A 20,299-nucleotide genomic window follows, 5' to 3' on the forward strand; every position below is an offset into this window, starting at 1 on the left:
TTTTACAGAGTGCATGTGGTGCTGCCTCTGCTCATCTTTCTGGACACTGCATGTCTCATGCCATTCTTAACTGCAAGTTCTGCCCTTGCTCTGCCCAACACACAAATTAACAAGTTGGAGTTTTACTGAGGAAGACTGGTGCTTTGGGAAAGCTGAGGAAAGCCTGGAGTTCTTTTGGAGGAAAGGAGGAATACGTTCTGCTGGTCAGACACTTAGGAAGAAGTGTGGGAAAAGAAAGGAAAAGGATTTAATGAACTCTTGAATTTGGTATGTCTAATGAAAAGAAAGAAGATTTGAAGGTTGTGAGGAGGACAGGAGATCCAAATCTAAGTCAGAGATATTCATGGCCCTGGCAGTAGAAGGACTTTCTCTATTTAACAAAAATGCAAGGTCCTGGGGTGGAGGGCTTTGAGAGAGGATCTTATAGGACCATGACGAAAGACAGATTAAAGATCACCCTATGAATGAAGCTGAATGACTGTAAGAAGGATTTCAGCAAAGACTGAAAAAAATTTTTCATTGAAGTTTTGCTTTGGTTATTGACAGAAACATCAGAAACTCTACAGGCAATCACATATATTACATATAACCTGTAGGAAATCCACCCTGGTTGGCCTTTTTTTAAAATGAGCAAGATTTTCTTGTTCCTACCTGCTGGAATTTTTAATTTTTAAAAACATAAGAAATTTTTATTTAAGCAAACTTATCATCTGCAAGACATGTTAGAAAAGCACCTTCATTGGTAGGAGGAATCTCACTATGAAGGAAATCCTCCAAAAGAAATGAGACATAGTTTGTTGTACATAAAAGTGAGTATATTATAACTGCCATAAAACCTAGTGTTTTGTGCTTCTAACCTCCTTCTAGACACAAAGCATCTCCACAAGGAGCTGTGCATCAGCTGGAAATTCGTACAACTGCTACCAATAAAAACCCTAAATGATGGGTTGCACCACTTTAACAGCAGAAGGCCTGTGTGATCATGCCATTCACTACAAATATCTTTCCTGTTTGTTACCTTGCTTGGAAGGAAGTAGAAAGCTTGGAGTCAAATCTCATTTGCCTGGTTTCAGCAATACATTTGGTGTCTGTAACTTGTGTTCTTTAACTTTCCACTTAGAGAAAACCTACAGAAGGCAAGTATATCCTCCATTAGTATTATTTCTAAGTGGAACAAGGAGTTGTAAAAATGTCAGTCAGGTAGGAACGTGGCAAAAAGCATCCCACCAACATATGTCAGCTGTTTGGGGCGGTCCAGAGGTTGAGCAGTTCTCATTAATCTTTGACACTGTCAACACCAAAGCCAGTTTTGATAAAACACCATGACTTACTGCAATATTTATTGAACCTGAAGCAAACATATCTGCACACTCATATCAGCAACAAGCAGGTTTTCTAATTCTTCTGAGGCGTTCTGTTATTTAATTTCCTTCAATGAAACAAATTCCATAAAGTGATGAAAGCTTCTCTCCTGACTTCAATCAATGCTGGAAAGAGAATGCTGGAGAGGAGAGGAAAATGCTTTATGCAAAATAGGAAGAAACTCTGTGATTTGTGATTTAGAATTAATTACATAGCAATAAAATATGACAAGATCAGACACTGTTGTTTATATACATATCCAAGGCCTTTATTTTCTGGAGCTGCCATTTAGCTTAGAATTTCAAATTACTCTAAAAACTGCAATAGCTTGCAGACCACTTAATGCCAAATTCCTCCCCAGTGTATGTGATGCAGGTGATTGACGTTGGCACAACATTTCCAAACAGTCTATAAGATTGCAAAAGAGAGTCTTACATGTTTGGAAGAACAATGAGCAGCTAAGCCACTGCAAATGTTGATGTACATTTTGAGTACATCAGTCTCTGTGTGGGAAGCCAGGTGTTGAGTTACATTTTCTAATGTTACTGAATTAGACTAATGGAGCACGTGACTGGTTTTCTGTGTATGTCTTGGGAGTTTTATGGAGATCCCCTATCAAATTTAAGAATGAATCAATATCCTGTAAATAAGTGTTCTGTTCTCTGTAATGGAATCCCAATTACACAAGGTCCTGGGTTAAACAGAGTTCATTTGCATTCTCCAGGGTAATACTTCATACAAATTTTTGCCTTTTTCCAGATCACCCATCTTTTAAATTTTGCTTCCCTAAATTGCTGGGTTTGGAATTAAACACTGCCCAGATGAAAATTAAAGGGTAGTCTGTCATTTTTACCTCATCTGAGAAGAATTTCACCAACTGTACCTAAATTTGTTATTACTAGTGTTTTACTGGCTACAATGCTCTTCTTCATGTAATTGTATTTAACCAAAGACTTTGGATGTCACCCAGATGTTCACATAAATTATATTTTACTTTGCTTGAGACTGACCTTGTTGATGTCCTGTAGCCATAAAAAGACTTGGTCCTTCATAACCTTGAATCTCTAATCATATTTTCTAGAAGTGATGCGCATTCTTATTGCTGTTGATAAAGTGGTTGTCAAGATAAAGATTGTGTGGAGAATAAGCTTGCTCCAAGGCACAAAACGCAAGGAAAAGCAGTTACTACTTCAAACTATAATACACTTTACCACATTGGGTTAACTATTGATTTTATTCATGTAGTTAGAGGCTCCTACTTAAATAATATGGCAGAGTGGCCATTTAAATGCTGTGGGCTTGGTTGCTTTTGTCTAAATACCTGCATAGCTGCAGTCCATACCACTGCGACACTGCTGTGGTCATCAGGTTATTCACACAGTTATAGTTGGTGGTGCTGAGCCTGTGTGCTGGGGCAGGAGATTGAGACGTGGCATGCACACATTCTTCAGTGGAACAGCAACTTGACTGCTCTTCATAAATGATCCTTTTCAATACAGAAAAATAATGCGAAGGGCATCAAGTTCAGCTTGCAGACTCTGTACATCATTCTTCAAATATTATACATGCCTTCCATGTGTTCCAGACACTTCCTAGAATTTGGATTTTCTCTAAGTTATTATTATTATTAGATCTCCTGTGGGATTAAAGATGTTTGGAAAGGTTATGAGACCTTTATTTTTCTAAGTAAACTGACATACCACAGCTCTCCTAATGTTGTTCAGCTTCACAAGCTTGCTGAACTAGTCAGCAATGATTAGTTCTGTAGGGCTGTTTTATGCCTCTTTTTTTCTGCTTCCAGGAAGGAAAGAGTTTTCTCAAGGGCACTCCTGTTGTTTCAGTGAGACTCTCAGGCAAATACATCCCAAACACGTCAATGAGGGCATTCTCTTAATGCTCTTTTGTTAAATAGTTTTGTAAAAGGTTGGAGATCCCACATAGTGACAACTTCACTCTGGGCACAACAGGAGATTGAGAAAGATCTAAATTTTGAATTCTTTATCCTATTTGAACATTTTGTTACTGTTTTCAGTCACAGCAATACAACACAGTGACAGGGCCCTCATTTTAGCAGGATATGAAAGACAAACAAAATTGCTGAGAACCACCTTGAGAAAGCATAACAAGAAATCCACATCACTTTGAGGAAACATATTTTGTTTAGTCTGTTATGTGTCACTGGGGCACTAACAGAGGTCATAACAATGGGCACCTTTCCCATCAGTATTGTGAGATAAGATGCACCTTGACAGCTACTGAAGGGTATTACACAGTGGCACACATCTGCACATCAGTTCAGGAATTAGAACACATTCAGGATGGTTCCCTTGTTTCAAGGAGTGTAACTTTCTAAATCTTAATTTCTTCATCTCATAAGCAGAGCCCCCTTCTGTCAATCAGTAGCACTTATGAAAGTGACACGTCTCTGAACCCAAGCTAGAGGGGACTGTGTACACTCACAACACCTTCACACGTGACAGTAAGCCAAGAGGAGAAATTAGGAAAAAAAGTCATTAGTAGACATTTCCTATGAAATAACAAACTTCCTTATCATTTTATTTCCAAATTGCTGCCTTTTCACAGTGTCTGATAGACAGAGAACTCTTCTCCTGTCAGGATACACAAACCACAGGATTCCGATGACTCACACCGAAAGAGCTCTCCAGCACATGGAGGACGGAAGGGCACGCTGTTTCTGCTTTAAAGCTTCCTGCCAAAGCCCCAGACTAAGCACACATTAATATATTTGGACAAAGTTTTAGCAACAATGGTAAGTTCACCTCACTGTAACTGTTCCGGTGAGACAATCTTGCCCATTTAATGAACTGTCTGATTGCATCCTGTTCTACACTTCCTTTTTGACAATCACAGCTAAAGCAAAAACATTTGTAAACTCTTGTTTGCACAGAAAGGTGCAATATTGACTTTTTGGTGCTAGGATATAATGCCTCTCTTCACTGATGGTCAGCAGAAAAGGTGATTGGGCTGAAATCTTGGGAGTTCTTTGGACTGGACCTGTAATGCATTATATCTTTATTTTACTTTTCTGTCAATAAGCTCCTTGCTGATCAAGTTCTTGATCAACAGTATACTGAAAATTAAAGTGAAGTTCTCTCTTCTTGGAACTGTAAAGATAAATCCTTCAGCTGAGGCAGCACCTCTCCTCCAAAGGAGAAATATTGTGCTCAATCCAGTGTAGAATATGGGAGTCCTTGTGGGAAAACTTCAAAGGAAAGGGGTCTGAAAGGGGAGACTGAATACACAGGTTGAAAGTGCAGTCTGCTGCTGATGCTGTCAGTAAAGCTATTTGGCCTTTCCACAGAGCTTCTCTGGAGACATGCCAAGGCATTCACCTGCTGTTTTTCATCTAACTTACACTGCAGGTGAATAATAACACCTTTCAGCCATATATTTCTCAAAGCAAAGGCTGAATACCTCTAAATATCACATTTAGCAGAACTTAGGTATCTTCTCAGACCACAGCTTGGACTTTGATAGAAAAGAAACCAGAGCAGGTCAGTGTGAACGGTTTGGAAAACAATAAATTTCAGATGGTGACAAACACCAGGGGCCAGTGAAAGATCTGCATTCTCAAATTCATAAACTAGTTGATGAGAGTGATTGCCTGCCTTGAAGGAAAAGTGTGACTGAACTATGCAAAACATTGAGATGCTGAGCTGGTCTCAGAAGTGCAAAGCAAGACCAATGGACTTAGAGAGCACCTCAAGTTCTGTTACCTGAATTTCATCCTCTGCAGTTGAAAGTGCAGAGCTTTCAGTAATTTGAAGTTAATTTATGTATTACTGTAGTCCCCAGATCCTAGGTACCAGCTCCTCACCAACTGCAGCTCCAAACAGAGGTAAATGTTGGAGCAATCAGACTGCACCCCTCATATTGATGGAATTATATAATAGAAATAGAGCATTTGGGATCCCAAGCAATGGGGATGGTTGAGTTGTGCAGGAGGATGATATGTGTTTGTTCAGAACCTCCATGTGACTGACAGGAAAACTGTGGGGATAGAATGGGAGTATTGCAAGGGTACAATGAGGACAAGGAGCAGGAGGTCCTACACTTTAAAGGATTATACCCATCTTTATCCACCCAATTCACAGCCCCATTATTCTTGTTGTGTGGAAAGCAGATAACAACAGTTTCCTTAGGGTGATGAGTGCTTCCCACAATTTATGCTTTTGCTGCTCCCAGAGGGAACTACTGTGCTCATTCTCCTCCTTCTGTCAGCTGCATTTGCAGCTAATGATACTGCTACTGATACAGATTGTTATTAGTAATCTCCCAATATATCAATGTGCAAATCAGGGAAATACCATTCATGAAGGATGTCAAGGAGTTTTCCTATTGCAATTCTCGCCTTTGCATCTTTCCACCCCGTTCAAGGTTATAATGGATCACTCTTTCCCCTTTATCCATTTAGGCATATTTAGGTACAATTACTATAGAAGATCTGTAGAGGGACTTGAAGAAAATTATTTTATAAATACATGGTATTATTACTAGCAGGCTGTGGGGTTTTTATGTTAAACTCCCATCCAAGCTATTTCGTTTATGAAAGTTTTCCTAAGAGACCAAGTTCATAACCTGGTTTTCATATAGATTATGAAAAACAATGGTTGCAGAGACAGCTGTTACTTTTCTCTTTTCTATGTCCCATTTGATAGTTAAAAATCTGCATCATTCTAGATGTTTGAAGGTAGCGTAAACTTAATACCAAAGCAAAAGTGACTATTTGCAGGAAATGAGGACATTAGGTCCTGGAAATAAGGGAAAGCATGCCAGGTGTACGCTGGTAAGCATTTCAATTTTTTAGAGGTCTGGATTTAAATTAGAATTTTTGAAGTACAATCCTATATTACATTTTTTAAAGTTAATATTGCTTGGATTATTATTACTTTATTATTACTACTATTATTACTGTTCTAGGATGGTTGCTAAGCATTTTTGGAAAGCACACTTCAAGCAGTGGTGACAAAAATGTCAAACAGGGTGTATGTACCAAGTAAATTTTCCTTGGGTCTACCCCATGCAGGTATTCAATGCTCTTGTTAACCACTTGGATGATGGAAGAGTGAATTTGTTTATTGTACCATCAGTATTGTATGAGCTGCAAGGTTAGATATGCTGGAAAGCAAGGTTAGAGTAGTTTTTGAACATCAAAGAAAAGGTCTAGAAAGGTTCAGTTTTGAGTGGTGAAAAATGCAAAATTCTGGAGATCAAATGGAGACCAAATAATGCAAATGCAGGTAGGAAGTGATGGGCTGTTGTAGCTCTGCAGAAGGGCATCAGGAGGGAGGTGTTTTTGAAACCAAAAAGGTCCCACTGGGATGAGGTGGCTAGCTTGAGATCCAGGGAGAAATTACTTGTGCTCTGCTGATTTATCTTCAAATAATTTTTGTGCTCAATTTTAGGCATCGTGTCTTAAGAAGGGTGAAATATACTACAATTACATACACTACAACTGGAGGTCTGTCAGAAAAGAGAGAGAATAAGGATGACCAGAAGGCTACAAAATAAAGCTGATAAAGAAAAACTGAGACATATGGCTTGAGAGTCAATAAAGGAGAGGCTAGGAAAACAGCAGGAGTGACAAGTTTAGGGAACTCGCACTGAGGGACGTGGAGATCAGACAAGTCTGGATGTCTCAGGTCACCCAGAGTGTCTGGAAAATCTCTCCAACAAATTGTCATTGTGAACACAGCCAACAAATAATCCTCACTTGTAGCTGCCACCATTGGAGTCTGAACCTTCTAGAACCTCCACAATGTCACATAGGCACCACACAATAGAGAAGCAGTATCAAAGTTTTTAATGCTTCTGGAAGGATTGAGGGGATTAAATAAACAAAGAAAAAGTGGAAGAGTATCTTAATTTGACCAGTCTTGAAGGCACTGTGTCTAGATCCTTGTCCAAAATTAGGGCCTTAAAAAAACCACCAAAAATCAGTTGTAGTGAGCTTAGTTTTAATTGAAATAAAATTAGAACAGTTCACTTTCTTAATTGGGAAAACTCTCAGCAACTAATTCAGACAGTCTGGAAATAGAAATGTTGATATGAATTTCTTCCCACTGTGTCTCTGCAGGCAGATCATCATGTCCATGGCTGGTTGTAGCCAACTCATTGATTTCTTGGGCAGCAGCAGCAGCAGCAGAGCTTTCCCAGTAGTCTTTAGGAAATTTGCCCTTCTTCTCCAACCCTCTGGAGCTTGCATGTCTGATCTCTCCCTAGGCAAGGGCAGCCTAAACTCCTTTCCTTTCTAGAGGGTTGAAACCAACCTCTTCACTTTTTAATGGAACACAATTTGTCACTGTAAGCACCCAAGTAGCACAAACACCATCCATCACACCTTCTTGATGCAAAGTATGCCAAATTAAGATGGTGGTAAACAAGGACCAAGAATTTCTAGAGTGTAAGGCCAAAAGGGATCACTCCTGACATCCAGATAGCCTCTTAAATAAATCGACAAATTCCTCTGAAATATTTTCTAGCTGACAAAAGTGTTTTTCTTTCTCTTTTAAATACCTAAATTCCAAATAAAAACTTTTTTGCAGAAAAACCTGTCCTATTTTCTGAAACATTCAATGGTTAGATTTGCTTCTGAAAATCTGTGATTTATTTCTAATCTTTCCTTGTCCTTCTCTGGTTCCTGTGATATTTTCATCTTCAAGGCTTAAGAGACATAGTCAAAGGCTTGCTTACTCTCTGAGTGCTGAGCCTCTGGGACCAGATCATCTCCTAACTTCCTCTTTGGTAAGCCAACTATTTTGACATGGGACATGTGGGACATGTTTTTGAAGTCATTACTCATCCCTGTGGCTCTGTCATGAACCCTTAGTACTTTACCAACATTTTTAATAACACTGCAGAAATAGTTGCATTGGTAGCACGTATTAAATAAGAGGGAAAAAAGAGCTTAATTTCAACTTAATACTTCCCCATACATTTCTTAGGCTATTTTAGTACTGGCAGTTCAGGGGAAACTTGCTTACACACCACCCACAAATATCTTGTCACTGGTTCCTATTTATTCTCTGTTGCCTACTTTCTCACCCTGAGCTAACATACACTATTGCACTTAACTAAATATTTAGATCTGATTGCAAAATCCACAATCCAATCTCTTCACAGCTCACCAACTCTCCAATATTTCTCTCATGAAGAATTTTTATTCTGGCAGGTTTTTTTTTTTCTTAAGTAGTTGGCAAAGTGTCAAATGTATTCAATTTAAGCTTAATGGAATGCAAACAGGAAAAGTATTTCAATACTTGCTTCAAAATGTCTAAAACTATGACAGCTTTCAATTTGCAAATTTATGTTTCTGAATTTTCATCTTCTGCTTCTGAGAAGTGTTTGTGTTTGCCAATCTCTGCATGTATGCAGCTGTATACAAAGAGATAGCCAAAAAGTATTTTGATTGATCCTTTTGACAGAAATAATAGGTTGGGTTTGTTTTGTTTTGTTTTGTTTTGTTTTGTTTTGTTTTGTTTTGTTTTGGTCTAAATCACACTTCAAAACAGGGCCCATATAGGTAGGATTTTCTAAGTGTTGTGTTTTGGTAGTGTCAAAACTTTCTAGTGACATTATAATGAAAGAAACTGATTTCTCAGTTCTAGCAATTTTCAATGTTTATTTAGGAAGAGTTTAGAAACCTTAAAACAACTTAAAGCAGAAGAAAAATATTTTAATACCAAAGAGGCCTCAAGATTTATTAAAAAGCCAGTCAACCAAAGGAGTTTCAAAATGTTTATTCCTGCAGGGTATTTAAATGCTTTCTATTTAATTTCATTCTTCTTTGAAACATTCTGTAATTGTCAGATTTCCTTGGACACAAAGAATACTGTGCCCAGCCAACTCTTACATTTGAACCTCAGTTTTCAGAGTGCTGTGGGCAGGTCACAAGGACAGCAATCCCCCGGACACTGCAAAACAGGAAGGAATTGTCAAACATGGCAGCAAAACAGTGAGTCATGCGGATGCCAGGCGCTCGGGGTGGTGTGATTCACAGGCCTGCTCACAGACAGCCCGGTCCCACCAGGGCAGAGGGGCTGCCAGCCGAGCCCTTCCCGCTGCACACAGAACATCCGCCGGCAGCGATCGCATCGGCTCCCGGGGGGAAAAGCTCCGTGGAAGGTGTCCTGTGACACCTGCCTCCCTGGGGAGCCTTCCTGGCACCTTGCAGAGACACCAGCCCTGCTGTGAAGGCCCCACCGGATCCTTTTCCTCTTTCCTGCCCGCTGTACAGCCCTTGACTAGCTCACATCAACCAAAGTACACTGGGCAGATTTTGTTCTCATCCCCAGGAACATCAACCTTTCCCTGCCACATTGGCAGCCAGCATTTTATATGGGTGAATGAGAAAGCCAGGGGGCACAGGATAGATGGGCAAATCCAAACTGCTCCCATAATTGTGTGTACTTTCTGTTATCTCCAGAATTACTGAAGGGAATTTTTTCTTTTTTCTCCTTTCTTATTTCAAGCTCCCTTTTCCACCCCACAGAGACACCACAATCATCTCTAAGTCTTCCCACATAGTCTCCCTTTCAGCAAAACAGGAGATCTGGGCTCCTTCCTGTTTCTCCTTGAGTTTTTCAGGACAGACACCAGGACTCCACAACAAGGACAATCGCTGCCAAGGAGCGGTGAGGCACGGGGAGGGTTGGTAAGACAATTCCTGGAGCAGAGCACATCTTCATAGGGTTTGCAGGGCTCAGTGCCTGGTGTGGAGTACATGCTGTTATCAGCAAGGGGCAGGGAAAACAGCAGAATTCTACAGAAGGTGTTATCAAGTTCAGTGCTGATCAGGAACTGTGTGGGTGTTGTGGGATAGCAAAAGTTCCTTTTTTCACAGTTGGTCAATCCCACCAGCCTCATGAGACATAACTACCCCACTGATTTCATATTTACCACAGAGGACCCACTTGGTACAGTACTGCTCAGTGCCAACACTTCTTGAAAGTTCTTCTCACCAGACCCCAAATGCTTTATCTGGAGGTTTTAAGTCCACAACACACCTAGGTAGCCAAATCTGCTTATTGTTTGTTTCTTTATTTTTTTTTTTTGTTTGTTTTTTTTTGTTTGTTTGTTTTTGTTTGTTTGTTGTTTGTTGTTTTTGTTTTTGTTTTTGTTTTGTTTTTGTTTTTGTGGGGTTTTTTTGTTCTTATTCTTGTTCTTGCTCTTGCTCTTGCTCTTGCTCTTGCGCTTGTTTGATTTTGGTGGTTTGATTTTGGTTTGTTGTGAGTGGCAATATGATTTCTTGTGTTTTCCACTGTCTTCAGACTGTGCCTCCTTCTCGTTCTTTCAGTGTTCCCACGTCCACAGAAATCTGTGAGGATGTGTCACATTAGTATTGTCACCTGCTATAAGTAATTTCAAAAAAATTACCCAACTGGCAGCTCCATGAACTATTACACTAGATAAAAACAACAGGCCTAGAGACTCACTTCTAAGCCCCTCTCCTGTGTATCACTGAAAACTGTTTGTCTTCTGATGTATGCTTTTTCAGCTCAAAGAAAAAAGTAATCCTGAAGTAAATAAATAAATAAAGCTCACTGCCACAGCCTACACATCTCTACACAAGCAAATGATTACTAAAAATTAACAATATTTGCTAAGTCACAAAAGAACAATCTTTTACATAATTATCTTACAGGTGACTTCAGGCACTCCGTCTTCATTTTTCTTCCTGTAGATTCTTTGCATTTTTTAGGAAGACAAAATTACTAATTCAGATGAATTTTGAAACAAGAGATTAGCTCAAGACTCCGACAACACATGCACAACCAACTTTTTGAATCTTCTAATATAACAAGAAAATAATGTAATTAAAGGTATTGAAATAAAATTAAGCGTATATCCATACTAACAATGCATTTTCATCACTTTAAATTTGACTGATCATCTGACTGTATGCATGTGTCTGAAGAGATCCCTAATTAGTTATAAGTGTTCTCAAAATAAGTGTTGTCATGCAGCTTCCTCTTCCATGAATAGATGAGCCCACGGGTAGTATTAAGTGATCACAGCCCATGTATTTCAGAGCACAGTTTCAGAAGCATTACAGATTAATTTGAGATTTACTCCTTGTGTCTCACTGTAAGACTCAGAGAAAAACCTTAATTATTCTGGCACAAAGGAAACCAAGGACAATGCCAAAAAAATCCTGTTAATTCACATAGTTTATGTTTAGAGATGGGTCTAGCTTCTTGTGGGCTTTTTTTTTAATCTTACAAATACGCCTCAGAGCAATAGGCATAGAAATATGTTGGATGTTTTGACAGCAAAAGTCAGCAAAATTTATTAAAAAGCATTATTCCTGAGATTGCCAGATGAAAATAAACATCTGTCTTTCTTGGCAATTTGTGCTGAGACATTTTCTTTATATAAGACTACTCAATGTTAAGTATTTGTAACCACTGTGTGCCTTCTAGAAAATGCAGGCATAAGAAACTCTTGGTGGGTTCAATTAATAGGTGCTTTGATTGGCACAAAACCAGTACAGCATCAAGATCTCTCCTAATTTGCATCAGGCTCAGTTCTGGACTGCATGGTATTTTACACTATCTCATGTGATCTTGTGATGAGACAAGGTTAGTATCTCCAAGAAATATTTTTAAACCTGAACATGGATGCAACATGGCAGCTCCTGACTCAAATTGTGCCTTTTCCTTACAAAATCAGGGTTTACTAGTAGTTGAGGATGAATGGGCTCGTCTAGAAAGAATTTAATTTTTTGTAGCAAACAAACTTAAAGAATCCCGCAATCTGGTAACTGGCTCATCATACTCTGCACCAGGCTTTCCAGATCCCCTAGCCTTCTGATTAGACATAATTTCTGCCTCAGAATTTGCACCCTGCATTCAGAGCAGGCTCACCTTCTTCTAACCAAGTCCCTGATCAATCTCCATCACTGTTTTGAAAATACAGTGTCTGCCCCAGCGTGGACAGGGGCAGGAGATGGAGATGTGGTGGGAGTCGTTCATCCAAGGGTAGTTGTCAATACCTGTGTGCCTGTTGCTGGTACAGTGATGGGTGTGCTGCCTTGTGGCCAAGAGTCACAGACACTCCCTTCCCCTTAACATCCACTTCACACTGCACCCAAGATTTTTTAAGCTCAGGTTTTCTGAATTTGTAAGGTTATCCTGCCTGAACTCAACTCCCAGAAATCAATCAGTATTCTAAGAGCCTGGTGTAAATGCCAGTCATAATTAGCAACCACAATAACCACTTCCCTGACTAACTATGCACAGAAAAGCATATTTATCAAACACCTGCCTGTTTCTAGCTGCTGAAATATATGCAGTGCTCTTCCCGCCACTGTTGATTCTCAGAAAGGTTGTTCAATGGTACTACAACACAAAGGGTGTGTCATCTCAAGCATCTGTGTTTGTGGAAAAAAAGGCACAGGTTGAGCTGAGTTCAGCTCTCCGCTGCCAACTGGCTTTTCTTGGGTGAAACTCTTAGTTAGATATTGACCTGGACAGACACAAAGCAGTCGAGAACAAGTCGAGAACATGACAGCAATACACAGAATTTCTGTGACTGGGGCACTTCTGTGAACAGACAGCAAGTACAGCAGGGAGGAAACTCAAGAAAGCACTAGTTAGCCAGTGCTCACACTGAATAGAGAGTATAACATGCCCTATTCAAATTTAATTCATTCAGACAAATGCATTGTTGCACTCAGTGTATCTCATGGGTGTAGTTTTTATTGCTTTAGGAAACAATATTGTACATGCTCTCTTCCTCTTCCTATGTTTTGGATTTACAACCTATTTTGGATTTAAAGAGTGTCCTGGGATTTTTCTGCCTGTTACTCTCTGTAATTAAATAGTGTTTATGTACTTCTGAGTGGAAAACTTTTCAAATGAATTTTTTCTTTTCATCATTAGTCATTAATTCTTTTGGTTTTTTTCTTTCAGGATTCAGTCCTTTCTTTTCAGAAATCTTTTTGCTCCTTCCTAACTTGAATGATAGGCTAAACTTTCACACCAAAACATTTGGCACTTGCTCTTTGTAGCTTGTTTTGTTTAGTTTTTCCTGTGCAAATGCCTTCTCCTTGGCCCATAAAATCAGTTCTGTCAGCCTGTAGATTCTACCCATAGGCACCTCTGGCCTCTGACTTACTCTCTGTTCCAGGCAGAAATTTTGTTTCCTTTCTCATCTTCTGAAATGTCTGACATACTTCTCAACTGCTGTTAGTATAATTACTCCCTTCCATATTATATATTATAGTTCTGGCTTATTCTGCTCTGAATTCATAAGCAATTGCTTCCTTTTTTCTCTTTTCATTTAGTCCATTAACCCACATGCCCTCTCAGTTGTTGGAGCCTGAAGCCTTAATTTGAGCACTGTTAATAAAGAGTAAATACTCTTAAAATATCTCAGATTACTTAACTCTTGAACTCAAGCCTGCATGCATTTTTCTTAGGCATCATTACACCCTATTAATTTTGAAAAGATTAATGTGACAAAACTTGTGGACGACCTCAGCAATAAAAAAAAATTTGCTTAGGTCATTCAGTCATTAAATATTTTGATTCCTAGATTTGTACAGTCTTCTTCATTCTCATGTGTTAAAAAAGAATGCAAGACTGGGGATCATGCTCCATGGATTCTTCCTGCTTATGTTGAATATTCCTGTTCCAAAAGGAAAACATTGTTTAGTTACTAGGAAAGGGAAAACTTTTTAAATGAAGAGCACACATTTTTTGTCTGTTTGTGGACATTCACAGAACTGTAAGTACAACACGTGGGAGAGAGGCTTCCTTGAGATTTCAGACAACAGGATCCCAGTGAAAAGTATGATGTCAGAACAGAATCTTCAGTCCTTCCTAAAAGATCATGCACCCAGAGACAGAATCAAGAAAACCCTGATCTGGCAATAAATAGCTTTCTGAAGTCAGAAGTAGACAAAATATCTGTGTATCATAAAGAAAAATGTATAGGAAAATTGTCTAAAAATAAATGTTTAATAAGCAAAATCACAGGATACTACTAAAAATCCCCAAACTATTCTCATTTCTTTTTATTGCCTGTTAGTAGGACCATTCCTTCACAATTTTTGAGGGTTTAGCAGATCTTTTGAATATATTGAATTTCCTCTCTCTTCCTGAGTCTTTTTTTCCACTGAAACCTCCGGACACTTGTCTCTCAATAATTATACAAACGGATGTAGCCACCCACACCCTTGTGGTCAGTCCTTCCGAGTCATTCTTGTCTCTCATGAATGCCTACATGTTATGATCCCTTTCCAATCCCATTTTCTAGTTGACTGCAAATGCCTGATTAGAGGAACAGTGCTAATATCAGCCAAGGAGAAATTATGAACATGCAAGCAGAAGAAAAACTGCAGTTGATAATAAGAAAGATAAAATGAAAATAAGAAGTTGAGATGTTGATAGCTGAAGTGCTAACAGAAGGAAAAATTTTGCCTACAGATTTTCTGAAAGCAAATGTTTATCTTGCTTGGCCTTACATATCTCAGCTTCACATTGCTCAGAAATTTGTTTATGCAGTATCAGCTATCAGTGGAAGATTTCATTAGTTCATCTAGTGAATGAAATCCAATCATTAATGAATGATTAAAAATTTACTCAATCCCACCAATACACATGGGAGCAGGAAGCTAAGCTTTTAGTGCCTTCAAAAGAGAGGCACATCCACTTAAAACTAATAAATACATAAAGATTGATAAATAAATCATGGTCTCTAACTATCTGCTGATTAATTTTGTATTTACTTCATTAATTGAAGATCATAAAGAGCTAGAAGTGTCTGGGGGAAATGCACAGAGGCTGTCTTCCAAAACCCAGTAGTCTTTGATGAAGGCTGAGCATGGGCAGGCTGTGGTAGCACATGCTGCCCACACTGGGGTGAGACCTCAAAAAGTAGTGGTGAGAGTGCCATGAGCTGTTTGCTGCCTCACTGAGCCACAGCACTCTTCACCTTAACATGATCTTCACCTACACTTGTGCCACCATAACAGCAGAGTGCAGGTTCTCCCCTCCAGAGGTTTCTCTTGAAAATTCCCAAATCTCTGCAAAAGAGAGGTCTCAGTTGCAGATATGAAAGCTGAAAGCCTTGTGCATGTAGACAAAACAAGAATATTAGGTCAGGAAATTTCTTACTGTACAGTGTTTACCTCAAATTCTTAAAGATGCAAAATTCCCCAGACCACACAATGGATCCTCCTTTTGAACAAACAGGCTCTGCTTCAGCCCCTTGAGCCTCTGCCAGGTGAAACACAGTTGAAGGAAAACACAAATGTTCTGCATTTCCCAGTTCACCAAGGTCTGAACAAACTGGGTGCTTTGTGATATGTTCACACCTTTCATGATTCAGAATGTGCACAAAGATATCTATTGTGGAAATTCCCCTTTCTTTGCAGGGATCACACCACAGCATTGCAAGTCTAGAGGATGAAATGTGTGCTGAGGTAATGTGGAAAATCATTGGAAAACATTGCCTCCTACCCAAAGGCAGTATGGCAGTGAGATGGCAGAGGGAAGGGTCAGGGCTGTGGGTGAGGGATTGGTGTCTCTGCACGAGCAGCAGCAGTAGGTAACTCTGCAGCATCCTCAAAAGACTGTCTGTTCTGGAGAAACAAACTTACTGGAGTGAAGACAGTGTTCTCAATGTTGAGAAAGCTGAGGAACAGCTAAGGTGTGGTTCATGGGAATTCATGAGAGAGCATTTGAGCAGGCACTTGCTTACAAAGGTACAGATGAAAGAGAGCTGGCAGGAATTCAGGCTGTGCATGGTTGAAGCATAACCCCTGATGCAGAGTGACCATATTGCTTGTTGTAAAAAACCATGCAGCAGTCATGGCTGTCATTATCTTACCATTGCTCTGCGTGTTACTATGTATTGTCTGGATACTACAAAAGAAGATGTTATTACTGTTAATATATTCTTGTTGGCTGATCAAACACTTGCAAAAACCAAAGTGAACACCAGAAGTGTTTATTCAAATAAACTGCGTAGTTTCACGTGTGCCATTCCTAACATCGGCAAGTTTCTAATTGAAACTCTCAGGGGAGGGATTTCCTTTTTCTGTGTGAGACTACCAAACCCAAAATGAAGGTCTGCAGATGCATTATAAATGCAGATTTAGATGGCTCACAACTATATTTTATGTATAATCTATTCGAGCAGAATGTCTGCAAATGCCTGGGACATTTCAAAGTATCGTAAATAGTGTAATTGTCATGTTAATTATTCTTCATAAATAATCAGTAAAGACTTAATTTAACACAGTCAGTTTTTTGTATAATTTATTGCGTGCTGTATGGAGCACTAGTGCTAAAATCAGAGAAGACAACTGAAGCTGAATAGATGCATATCATTCTATTTATAATTTTTTATCTACATGCCATGTGGCAAAATTAACGCCATGTTTTGGTTGCATTTTCTGAGGTATCCTACTTCTTCATCTCCTTCCTCAGTGTTGATGTGCCAGTAGAATTCTGTGTGAATGGCTGTGTCCATAACTTCCATTATTTTACTTTGATTTTATAGAAAGAAAGAGAATAGCTGCCTTAAAGACTGTGTTTGTACCTGAAACACCTGAGGTGGTAAAGACTCAACATACTTTGAAAAGCTAAGATGGGGTGTCCTGTTATGCAAGAATGAGTACTACTTTTGTTTTGAACCTTTCTAATTTGTTCCTCATACCTTTAAAAATTATCTTTTCACTTTGGCATTCTGAAGTCCAATAATCTGTTTCTAGTCAAAAAACTTGAAATTCTGGGTTATTCACACATGTTGCAGCTTAGCTTCTTGATAATTTCAAGTCACTTGAACTATTAATTCCTCCAAGTACTCCAGATGAGCTCCAACTTTCTGAAAAAGAACTCTTACTTCTAAAAGGGTTTCTTGATTTACTTTTTAAATTTTCAAGCTAAAAGATTCATCTATAAAAGAAGGGGTGCTCATTTTGCAACGTGTTATCTTCTGTTTCCCCACTGGCAGACAGGAGTTTAACCACAGTTACTCATCCTGTGACTCTCCCCGCTCTGGTTTGGAAATAATTGCTGCAAATATGCTCCAACTCGCCTTTCAAGAGACCAAATTATGCACCTGAGCAGGTGTGGGAATATCACACCTCCTCCAGGAGCAGCCTCCCTATCCCATGCCCTGTGCACAAAACCCAAGTCCTACCCTTGTGCAGCCTTGGCTCTGGAGTGGCCACTGCATTCCACAGCCCCATTGTCCTTCAAGAGGGGACAGCTGGGATTTATGACAGTCAGAGACCGCTGCCACTACTCTTGGAGAAACCATAATGGCACCAAAGGTGCACCTTGCTTCCATGGGCAGTTCTAAGAGGCTTAAAATTCCCGCGTCATTTGGAAAGAGTTGGTCTTTCCAAGAACGAGTTATCTTGGTTCTCCTGAATTCCTTTTAGTTTATGTAAAACAGGGCAACTCTCCAGAAGAAAAGGATTGAGGTCTTGGAAGAAACTCAGGATCTGCAAGATGTTCTGTGGCCCTTTTCCAATTGCTTGTTCCTGCTCTGTGTTTGTGTCTGTTTGTGCACTTACCAAGCAAATACTCCTTTTTTAAACTGGAAATCTCAAGAGGGAAATAGTTCCTGCCTCAGAATCAAGCTTTCAACATGGAATACAAAGTCCCAAACCTAGTTAGGTCGAAAGGTCCTAAAAGTAAGAAAAACATTTAAAAGCAAAAAGTTTTGAAAATCCAAATGTCATAATGAATTTTGGTTTAATGCTGACCATCAAGTTACACTCAATAGTAATATCTAAATGATTGACCATAGACTTAATTCTAAATGATCTTTGAATTAAAATACTTTCAGAGATAAAAGTTAGATGTTTTAAAATTTTCAACTAACAAGAAAATTAAATAGTCTTGACAGGAAATACTTTCATATAAGTAATTTTTTTCATATGGAAAGCTTTAATTAGAACATAGATTTTTACAAAGGATTAGTCTCCTCTGAAAACACCAACCAGATCAATTTAGCAATAAAATTAGACTTGAGAAAAGGCACAGTGCAGACTTTCACACTTCATAAGTATTGTGAGACACCTTCTGACACAAATTTGTACTCTTGATGTAGAACTGGGACGTTTTCTTTATAGTGACTCAACATAAAATTGTGGTCAAACAGGGAGAGCAGTATCAACCATTTTGTTCTCAATATTGGTGTCATTTACTCGAAAGTTTTATAAAAATCCCTTAGTGAGAGAGGGGTGAGGAGACAGGGAGGTAACTGTGGCTAACATGTGGATAACATGCTAACTGTGGAAGTCTGAAGAATTTCCATGGCATTTTGTTGTGAGAAAACACATCAGAGCAGCACACCTTCAGTGGAATATATACAGACCTGTTTTCCAGGACATGTCTGAATTTAGTGTTGTTTTATATAAAATCAGGTATATCCCCTTTAAAACTCTTACTTGCTTGTTTCTTGCTTATAGTTATAAGTGAGAAACTCTGTCACTGAGGTCATCTTATATAATCCACAATTAATCAGATGGAGAAATATTAGGTAAACACTTATATTTTTTATAGTAACCTTGCACTGAACTCTATGACAGATTAAATAACAAAAGACTCTCACATTTGTCCTTAAACTTATCAAATTAGAGACTAGTTTTAAACCTACAACTAGTGTTTCCTGGAGAAACTTCTGCACACCAAGCCCTGGCTGTTGGACCTCGGCGCTGTGCTTCCAGCAGCGCTGGTGCCTGGCACAAATGCACACCCTGGATAGGGAGTGGGGAGCTGTCTGGGGCTGACATTCCCAACCCCACTGCTGAGGACAAGCCAGAGCATCTGGGGATAAATCTGCCAGAGCAGGGCAGGGCACAAGGAAGTTTCAGGGAGAGAAGGGAAATTCCCAGAGTCAGGTCATCTGGCACTGAGTGTCCTTACACTCTGCTGGCCCCAGCCCAGCATCGCTGGCCCGTGGGCTGTTTGCTCACACACAAGCAGGCTGCTGGGAGCAAGCTGTCACAGTGTGCACGGGCAGGGTGGAGACAGCTCTGCTACACAGCACACAGGGGCTCAGGGGACTTACGGAGCCGGCTGGCCACCTGACATAGGATAACATAACATGTTAGCACTGTTTACAGAAGCCAAAGAACTTCTCTGCTTTTGTCATTTGCTACAAAGTGGTAGAGGGCAAGGACACTGGGGAACTTTGATGTTTATTTAAAGGTGTGTGCTAGGTTTCCTACGGCTGAGAGACATTCAGCTTAGCTTCTGTGGCCCCTTAGTTCTTGTGCTTCGGTATTTGATTAAGTAGGAGAGAAGAGAGGAAATCTAAGAATCATTTTTCCCCCAGATCTTTGATTTATAAAACTTCAATTCCTGGTCTTCAAAGAGAGAATTAGTCAGGTCAAGCAGAAGCACACTGCCATCCACCCACACAGACTTCTTTTGGTAGTTTTGGGTTTGTTTGGGGTTTTTTGCATGCACAGCAGTTACTGTGCAGAGGAAAGAAAAGAGCAAAGCAAACAGGCTGAGTAAAAGTTTATAAGAAAATGTCAGAAGGATTTGAAAGGTTCAAATCCCAAATAATCCACTCCCTTATCTTTGAGATTAAACAATTCATATAACTTACAGTAGCTCTTCTTTTACTATTAAAATGATGCAGTACGATTAACACTCCATAATAAACATTGAAGTCCTCTGCTTGATTTCTGTGGAAGACTTAGAACTCCTGATAAACAAGTATCTATTTTCAATGAGTCTTGAGTTCAGACTCGCTAGGAAGCAAAATTTCCCCTAAAACAGGACGAAATAAGGAAATCATCAGTTACCTTAGCAACCCTTTAAAAAAAGCATGTGCTGCTATCCAAAGGGCAACTAATCTAATTATAAATTATTGTAAAAGTTACATGGACGACAGTAGCAAGAGGAAGGCATGATTCATTATTTTAGTCTATGGGAAACAGTAT

General features: G+C 39.4%; 1 long non-coding RNA gene across 2 annotated transcripts in view; it reads right to left on the reverse strand.

The window, feature by feature from the left end:
• Window positions 1-9,524: 9,524 nt before the first annotated feature.
• LOC130265079 (uncharacterized) overlaps window positions 9,525-20,299 on the reverse strand; it is a 40,660-nt gene continuing 29,885 nt past the window's right edge. For both annotated transcript variants that reach the window (XR_008842549.1, XR_008842548.1), the window contains exon 3: window positions 9,525-10,699. This is a non-coding gene — a long non-coding RNA (uncharacterized LOC130265079). The remainder of the gene's footprint in view (window positions 10,700-20,299) is intronic.

The sequence above is a fragment of the Oenanthe melanoleuca genome, chromosome Z (genome assembly GCF_029582105.1).
Source record: "Oenanthe melanoleuca isolate GR-GAL-2019-014 chromosome Z, OMel1.0, whole genome shotgun sequence".
Taxonomy (NCBI): Eukaryota; Metazoa; Chordata; class Aves; order Passeriformes; family Muscicapidae; genus Oenanthe; species Oenanthe melanoleuca.